Source organism: Melospiza georgiana, chromosome 1 (genome assembly GCF_028018845.1).
Source record: "Melospiza georgiana isolate bMelGeo1 chromosome 1, bMelGeo1.pri, whole genome shotgun sequence".
Classification (NCBI taxonomy): domain Eukaryota; kingdom Metazoa; phylum Chordata; class Aves; order Passeriformes; family Passerellidae; genus Melospiza; species Melospiza georgiana.
In genome coordinates this window covers 64,879,774-64,889,084 of record NC_080430.1, presented here as the reverse complement: position 1 = coordinate 64,889,084, position 9,311 = coordinate 64,879,774, and the positions used below count along the sequence as shown (strand labels likewise).

Sequence of the window (9,311 nt, the reverse complement as noted above, 5' to 3'; positions counted from 1 at the left end):
AAAAAAAAATCTATGCATGATTGAAGGTCTGTGCCATGCTCTGAAGTTAGCTATAAGCACTGTTAATAGAAAAGAAATTAATTTATCTGAGTCTTAGGTTATCTCCATTCAATCGTTATATTCTCTTGTTAAAAACTGGGTGCTAACTTTAAGAGAAGGCAGGAGAAGAGGACAACTTCAGTGCCTCCTCTTTCATGTGTAATTAGTGTGGTTCCTTCCATGCTGCTTTATAAATTACTCTTTTCACATGTAGAGAATCTCACCTGTTACCTGATGCCCGTAAGAACTGAGCAACTCCACTTCTGTACGTGTAACACATGAATATGAGAGCAAAGCAAGCTGTTTGGTTCCATTTTATTTTTTATCATCAGTTCCCGAGGTGGTGCTGGCTTGGGGGCGCTACATGGGCCCGAGAGGTGTCCCATGACCCTGGCTGCAGTGTCTCCAGAGGCAGTGCTGTCACCTCATTGATGGCCACTGTGTGGCTGGGGAGGGACAGAACTGCCTTGTGAGGTGGTGGCTGGCATGCCTCGTGTCACAGGAGAAGGTCAGGGGGAGTGTGACAGCAGCCTGCCCCCAGTGTGTCCCCAGGGCAAGGAGGTGCCTGAGGACGTGCCCTGAGCTGAGGGTGCTGCTCTGGCTGCCCCTGGGCTGGGTGACTGCTGCTCACTGGCAGCTCATCAGTGTCTTACTTATGGCAGGCTCATAGAAACCTAGCTTGTTTTCTTCCAGCAGACTGGCTCTTCATGCACCTGGTGAGCAGGAAGGAGTTTGCCTAAGCAAAAATTTCTGTAGAGCTGTTGCAGAGCTGTTTGGTGCCAGTGGCAAAATGCCCACTCCTGGTGGTACTGCCAGTAGAGTTCTGCCACCAGGAGGTTTTGCTATGGGGGCAAATCCACTTGTCTCTTTCGATGCTTCCAGATCCCAAGGAGAGAAGTTGCACTGGAATTCCAGTAATATGCTGTCAAAGCCATCAGCCTGGATCTTTAAGCTGAAATTTCTAAGCACCTGAAACCCACCCACTGGGGTAGCAGGCTGACTTCTCATGGTTTTCTGCTGAGGCTCTATTTTATTTTTTCCCCTCTAGCACAGTTCTGTATGGATCAAATACCAAAAGATAGTTTAAAGTATAAACACAGGAAAAAATACGAATGGAGAAGTAATATAGAACTTATGGAAGCCATATGATTTTCTTTGGATATTATCCACTATGCCAACAAAGTCTAATGAATATTGCATTTTGCTTTGTTCGTAGGAACAGGATGAGTGTAAGTCACCTACCACTCTTCTTTGTGTCTGAGACAAATTCACTCATTTTTGAGATCATAATCATAAATGTTCAGTAGAGACAGTGGGCCATCCCACTCCCTTTTTTACTGTAAAATTAAAAGCTCTTTACATAGCACCTACAATTATTTCAAAATAATTTAACTTGATTTATTTCACTCTAATAGAAAACTCCTTATAATAAAGTTTTATGTTTTAGCTAAAGGGATTAATGAAGCTTTCAAGCCTGGTTTGTCAGTGAGTGACTTGCATACCAAGTCAGAATTGTAGAACAATAGGGTTATTTAAACAGAAAAAGATGTGGTCCTGATTTTCTTGTAGCTATACTCATTAAAACTTGTCTGCATGCAAAATATTACATAGCTCTGTATTTTTCTGCACTGTCATCTGATTTCTAGCACCGTGTGAGTGTATAAATACATATATGGAATAGAGATCCCTTTTTAAAACATTTGGTTTATGAAGGTACCACAAATGACTTTTTATGGTGTAATTCCCCTTTAAAATAGTTCCCATTGAAGACAACTATTAATAGTCTATGACTTCAGGGGCGTCACACTTTCAACTTCAGATAATATATGTATACTCCCTGTGCAAAACCCCTTCCTATTTTGTTTTCAGTATTGGTTATGTTACACATTAGTATCTATTTTTGTTGTGAAACTGTCTCTCTCATATCTACAAATACTTTCTTTTTCCATAGCAAAATGGATTATTTGCATGTACACTAAATAAAATTGATTAGGACTCATTTTTTTTAGTCAGGCTCTGATTTTAAAAAGCTTGTTATAAAACCTGTTTTTATATTACACCTATGGATGCCAATTGCTTTTCAGGTGATTTGTTTTCTTTTAGTTGAAAACTGTGAAACACGGTAGTGAAATTTTTTTCCCCTCATAAGCTAGTCCTATTTTCTTTATGTAGAATTACAATGAAACCGTTAGTTATACACTAACTCAGTGTTTTCACTCGCTGTTAATGGTATTTTGTTTGTGGGATGTCAGCTATCTTTTCACTGGTCACGCTATTACTTTTTTACCCATCTATGTCAAAAATTAATTAGCAATTTCAGTTAATGAAGAGTGGCTTAGTCATTTCTGAAGTATTTCAAGTCACTGCAAGGATGACACAGCCATGTTAGTAATTAACTAGGCCAGCCTTCATTCTTATTTTGGCTAGTAACTCAACTAAAAGTTTCCAGTGATAGTGCATTTTGGCATCTCAAAGGCTCAGCTATTCCCCCAGTCTGGAGGTATAAAAGCATCAGTTAAGCGTGTCCAAAAATTAATTGGACCCTTTCAGTTTTGTGCTTTATATCACAGCTGTCCAAGAAGAAAGCAAATGGGGAGAACTTAGCTTGTGCCTTGTCTGGAATTGTGTGACAATGTGAACTTCTTTTCTATTTGCTGGCTCAGAAAGGAAGCCAATCAGTCTGGATTAAGAGATTCAGGGATTTGAGCTGGGTAGCAATTTTAGCATGACTCATAACACTTCATAAAATTAGCTTGCCAAGAAGATGTGCTTCTGTGAAACTGTGAAGTACCTGGGCTCGAGGTACAGCTGGAAGAGAAATCATTTTGACAGAAGAGCTCATAAAAGTCCAGCTCACGTCTTTGGGTGACGGCAATTGAAAGAATCATCAGTATTGATCATTTCAAGTCCTTATAGCCTGAGCTTCTGTACAGTGCCACATCACCTTCAGCTCACCTTTGCTGTTGAGATCCTGGAGAAGCACAAAAGTAGGGGCAAATACTGAAGAGAAGATGGAAGCAGAGGCATAGCCAGCTGTCCAAAGAACATCAGTAAGTGATTGTCCGCCGTGGAAATCTGGGCCCCACAGTTTAGGATTTGATACCCAAGAAGTGGAGTGCTTGAAACAAGCATTTCTTAACATTTCTAGTTAATTAAATGTCTTGAGAAACATTATTTTTCTCACTAATTTTGTGATGTCTAAAGGAAAATAATTTTGTTGTAAGCAGTTTTGCACGTTTATGGAATCACATTATAACTTGCATGGAGACAGTAGGAAATGGGATAAAAATACTATGGGATGTTTGTAGATGAAGTTTCCAGAATGTCTGTGCATTTTAATGTACTAAATCTAGTTTTCATAGTTTAAAAGAACATCCCCCCCAGATACAAGCTGGTCTCATCATTTATCTGAAGGGAAGATGGCTAATCTTTGTTGTAGTTCTGTCTCTTCACTGGTGGAGGCTACTTCAGTGAAGCTTGTTTTTGTTTTGTTGTGCCAGCAAGGAGTAAGTACCAAACCAGATGCTACTTTTGCTACTCTGCTATTGGCAGCTGCCCTGCTATTTTTCCTACACCTGCATGGATGACTTGATTTCCTTCATCCTCTCTCTCTCACCACTCTCCTCCTTGAGATAATTGCCTTTTGCTTGTTTATGTGCTGTGGTGCTGAGCACAGGGGCTGAGAACAGGCAGAGTTTTCCTGCTGATCTTCATCTGTGGCCTACCAAGTACTTGTGTGATTGAGGCAGAGTAGCAAAGGGGGAGCTGCAGGAGGAAAATATAGGAGCTGGAAGCAGAGGGAAGGTAGTGAAGAGAGTAGTGATAGAGGCTCATGCTATTTCATACTAGAACAGAACATGGAGGATGAAAATCTAACCACAGAAGGAGAATAATTTTCTACTTGTAAAGTTTTCCAAAGAATTCCACATTTTCAGTACTGTTCTAGAGCCTAAAAATAGCTCTGAGCCTTCAGTGTTTCTTGAGTCTTGTCTAGGACTGGCCACTGCTGAGAATACTTACGTCTGCATCTGCTGGGAAATGCTCTCCTAGTTCAAGTGGCAGTAAATGTGACATGGCTCTAGTTTGCCTAATCCGTTGTAACCCTGTTGATGAACACCATAAGAATCAACAAGATCCCACATGTTAGAGCAGCTGTTTTTTTTCTGGTTATTATCCCCTCCCTCCCTAAATATATATATAAATATATAAAAATAGTATTGATAAAATTATATAAATTATATATATTATATAACTATATCTAAAATTATTTATACCACCCAGTGTTAAATAGATAAATTCTAAGTTTGTAATTGTTCTGAGATGAAAAGAGTGTATGATGGAATTCAAGCAAAGCTGTAATATAAAGAAATAATTTAGCAAGGAGGCTGAATTGAAGTTGCACAAGATTTTTTTTTTTTCCTTAAATTAATCTGATGCAGTATAATTGTCTGAAAATAACTAAAAGCTCAGCTGTGAGCTTTTATACACCCCGGAAGAAATGCCTATATATAATTTTAAATATATATAATTTACAGGAAAGTACTGAAGGCAAGATGCCAGCAATGATTGCATGAAGTACAAAGTAAATTTATTTCATCATAAGAAAATTGTAGATTAACATTTAAACTTCCTTCTGTTTTTCTGCACTCTCTGCACTCTGATGTATCTATATTTCTTATCTGTGGGTGTGGTGCATTTCCTACAGCAGGAAAAGTTCTTTAGGGTTTGGTGTCATGTGGCACAATTAGATATTCTCTCCTGCTGCTTGGCTGCTGTGAATCACACCCGTAGGTCTGGAATACGGAACTGCAGGATTCCTAACCTCTCTTGCACACAGGGACAGCTTAAAGAGTGTAATTTTAGTATTGACAGAGTTAGATGAGCACCATCATCATTAAACACTCAGATCTGAAATTACATGGGTACTCTACTTTTGAGTCTAGAATTTTTGCTCACTTCCCCTCCAACGTGAAGAAATCACTTTTTTAATTTTTTTAGATGACATTTTTCACAAGCAGAAGCCAGCGAGGTTTCAGACATCAGCAGCTATGCAAAGTGCTCTCCCCAAACAGGTTAATTCGGGAGGGCTCTGATGAGTGTCACATCTGAAAGAAGCCTCGCTGCTTTCAGTTTTACCTTGCGGGGCTGGGGTGGGAGCCGTGGCCGGGCGCTGCCCAGGGACCCCGAGCAGGAGGTGAGGTGTGCCCTGCTGGGAGCTGCCCAGGGACCCCAAGGAGAAGGTGAGGTGTGCCCTGGCTGAGAGCTGCCCAGGGACCCCGAGCAGGAGGTGAGGTGTGCCCTGCCGGGAGCTGCCCAGGGACCCCAAGGAGAAGGTGAGGTGTGCCCTGCCGGGAGCTGCCCAGGGACCCCAAGGAGAAGGTGAGGTGTGCCCTGCCGGGAGCTGCCCGGGTGCCGGCGATCACCTGCGGCTGAAGTGAGTCTGGCATGGGAAGTAGGAAGTGCTGTGCTCACGCTTCCTGTACAAATAAATGCGGCTTTCCCACAGCCGCTGCATGCGGGCTGTGAGGCGCGGGTGAGATGTAATGGCAGCACGCACTAAATAGCAGGGAGGGGATGGTTTCTCGCAGTGGCACAGGGGCTGGCAGACGAGCCCTGCTGCAGCCCTCAGAAGCGTTCAGCTGTCAGAGCGCCAGGGACGAGGAAGGGCGTGTGAGAGCGACCGGCTGCGCTCCTCGCTGCGAGCTGCGCGGCTCGGTGGCATCGTGGTTCCTTGGGAATGCCCGAGTCTGAGTGCAGCTGCTGAAAAGTCACACAGCTGGCACTGAGCGCTGCTCTCCTTTCAAGGTATGTTGGAATGCAGCTTTCCGTCTGTTTTAGGATACCTGCAAAGAACAGAAAAGCCAGCATTTGCTTCTAATGGAAGAAAATGGAAAAGGCTTTTTTTCTTTTTTTTTTTCCTCCCCCCCCCTCCTCCCCCCCCCCCCCCCCAAGGTAAGGACTAGAATGATTAAATAGCTAAAATAAATGTTATTTGTGGTTTGGCTAAAATCAAACTACGTGGTGCTTAGAGCTGAGGCAGAAGGAAACCTTGGTGTCCTGACTGTTAAAAGGCTGAAAATAAATAGACGTCAAGTACTTCCCAAAAGGGTGAAATGACTTTTGTCAGTGTAACTTTTGGAGAAATATCTACGTGAAGTGTTTGAAAATGCTGCAGAATTAGGATATGTCTGTGTGAAAGGCAGTTGCTAAAATGGCTTATGTTTTAGTTTAAATAGAGGAACTTTCATACTGAAAAAATACCTGATTAAGCTGGAGGAAGCCTGAGTTTAAAATGCTGATACTTCCTCCTGGTTTAAAGGCATTTCTTCTGGCAGAGTTTCATGCAGCTGGTATCAGGAAGGAAAAAAGACATTCATCTGTATTGTGCATGTGTTAATTTCTAATCCGTGTTAATGTACACTTCTAATCTGATCAGGGTTTAGGGTTATGTCATTTATGTAAGCACATACAAAATCTGCCATACTTTAGTTTCCTAGTTTGCATTTAAATTTTTTTTTGATGCTGAGAATAGACAACTGCGTTTACTGGAATGTTTGCCCTGCTTTCTCATCATGAGGCTTTCTCAGTGTGAAGCAGCTTTAGTAATAAAGATATTTCAGTCTAGTTTATTTTAAAGCTCTATTTTCTGTAATACAAAAGTACTTTGCTTCCTAACTGCATGCAGCAATATCGAATGTCTTCCTTCAGAGAGCACTGTAAGTTGTAAAATATTTAGAATTACTATAGTAAAGAAAGCATTGCAGGGTGCCTTCGAATCCTCTTGGTCAATAGACACCGAATGCTTTAAAGAAGTAAATTTTAGCAGAGATACACAAGCTGTGACTGAAAATACCCCCATGCAACTTTCCATGTGCCTGTGAGCAGGCAGAGCAATCTGATATGTTTGGCTGCCCTCAGCCTGAAGGGCAAGCGGTCTCGGTTAAGGGCAGGCACTGCGTTTGGGATTCCAATATTTACGGAAACAGAAGTTTCAAAATCTTGTTTTAAATATTTTTCAAAACAAGCAGATTGTCCTGATGCTTGTCCTGTATAGGACTTGTCTGTGCCTGAATGTGAGTGGGTGTCTGGGTTGTTGCTTTAACATGAAAGTGGCTGAAACGCTTCCATCAATGAACATAAGCTATTTTGGAGAAAGAAATGCACATTGATAAGGCTGCATGGCTGCAGTTATGCTGCTGAAAGTAATGCTTTAGATTATAGATTGAGAAGTGTGTGTTTGCAGAGTGTCTAAAGCTGTAGTAAAGTGGAGGTATTCTTTCATAATAAACCACAGCTACTCCAGAGCCAAGCAAGTGTGATGACAATCAAACTCCTTTTCTTCCATGCATCTTACTGGCTGATGGGGGTATTTCACACAAAGTCCTGTCTGCTCATGTCAGGACACAGAAACCTCCCTAGGCTTCATGTGGAACTAGCATTTGGCAACCTGGAATAGTTTCTGCTCCCCATTCTGCATGCACCTCAGTGGTGGTTGTGGGCTTCTTTCCCGCAGATGTGACATTTTGGTGATTCTGTTTGTGTGGTAGTATGCCTTGGAGCAAAAGTTAGCAGTATAAATAGCAAACAATATGGAGTTTTTTCTTTCTAGCTAGGTTTTTTGATTGCACTCTATTCTCTAAATGCTTCATAACCTTTGTAGAAATAAACAGTGTGGAAGTGATTGTCTGCCCTTTCCCTTTTGGTGGAGGAAAGTGTCCGTATTATTGTGCACATACTTGTCCATATTATTATTGTGAGTTTAAAATGCAACTGTGAGAATCAGCAAACCCCTCTGTAGGGAAACAAGCAGTGCTAATGCTTAACCTGGTTCCCAGCTCATTAGTATGCCTCTGATATTATCTGTGGTGTGAGCCTGAGCCCTGTGCCTGCAGTTCACCCTGTTCAGACCTTTCAGTGACTGAGACCCAGTGGAGTGTGTTGCTTTGATGTAGCTTGAAAGAACTGCTACAGACTTGCTGTCCCTCTTCTGGAGTGGGGAGTTTTCTTGAATGTGCCTGTAACTTCACAGTGCCTATAGGTTGTGCGTATCAGATCCATAAATATCTCCTGGGCTAGTAGTACTGTGACACCTGAGACCATAATTACAGCTCTGGGCCCATGGATATCTCAGGCACACGTGAACAAAATACTGTGGCAGGCTGCCAGTGTTGCCGTGAGCTGAGTCCATCAGACCTCCTTGCATATCCTAAAGCAGACTTTGCCTTCAGCTTTGTGAGGCTGAAAGTGATTCTGGAGCTGTGCTTTTCCTCTGGTACTTGCCCAGAGCTGGGTACATTTCCCTTCTCTTCCTCTGGTTTCTCCATGCCAAAGCAGAGCCCAGTAAAATGCACTTCACAAATCGTCTTCTTTGCCCTTACATTCATTCCATTTGAAATCTGATCTTCGTTTGGTTTGCAAAAGGAAACATTGAGGAAAACAAGAAAGAACAGATCCAAAGGGAAAGACAGCAGTGATATTAAGCTCAGCCTCTAGCATTCTGTATTTCTCCTGAAGCATAGCTGAGCTGCAGTGCTAGACTATGAGCCTTCTCACTTGACAGAAGCACAGGTCTGAGGGCCATCGTACACTGCAAATTTACCTAGTCTTGGACAAACATTTACAGAGATGCTTGTGCCAAATAACTTTGTGCTGATCAGTAAGAAAATAGTGTTCAGTAATCGTTCTGTGTCTCTTCTAAATAGTTTCGGCTCAGTGGGAACTGAGTGGGCTTTACATTCATAAAGTAGGTCACTGCTAGGAGATACTAAAACACTAAAACAAAAATAAAAAATCTCAAGTTACAAAGGTCCTTATCCTTCCCTTCCTGCTGAAGTAGAACTTTTCCAACTCCTAGTCTTCCAGGAGTAACAGAGGTGCCAAGTAGAAAGTTTTAGGCTCCAGAGCATAACTAGGTTAATTGCATTGCAAACAAACATACTTTCAAAAAAAAAAATGCAGCTATGTAAAAAACCACTTTTTTTTGAAGTTTCCTAGATCTCTTTGTATGTATTGGTACTTGTGCACAATGACATATGTGTTGCTCATTTTTAGTTTCTTTTATTCTATTGTAATAATAAAAAAATGTCATTAGTTACCCGAGATCTGGGTGGGGTTTTTTTTATATTTTTAGGGGAATCTGCTCAGCCCGCAAGAGAAAACCCATAATATGTAGTTAGAAAGGTCACTAGTGTACCTTCTGCTTTGAGTGTCCTTGGTTCCTGCAAGCACAGTTCCAGCTTTGGTTGAGTTTGGGCTAACTTAGCATCCTTGCT

General features: G+C 41.7%; 1 protein-coding gene across 1 annotated transcript in view; it reads left to right on the top strand.

The window, feature by feature from the left end:
* The first annotated feature begins 5,552 nt into the window (after positions 1-5,552).
* The window catches only part of RNF144B (ring finger protein 144B), a 48,396-nt gene continuing 44,637 nt past the window's right edge, over positions 5,553-9,311 (top strand). The window contains exon 1 of the mRNA XM_058029135.1: positions 5,553-5,844. The gene's annotated coding sequence lies outside the window, so the exon portion shown is untranslated. The remainder of the gene's footprint in view (positions 5,845-9,311) is intronic.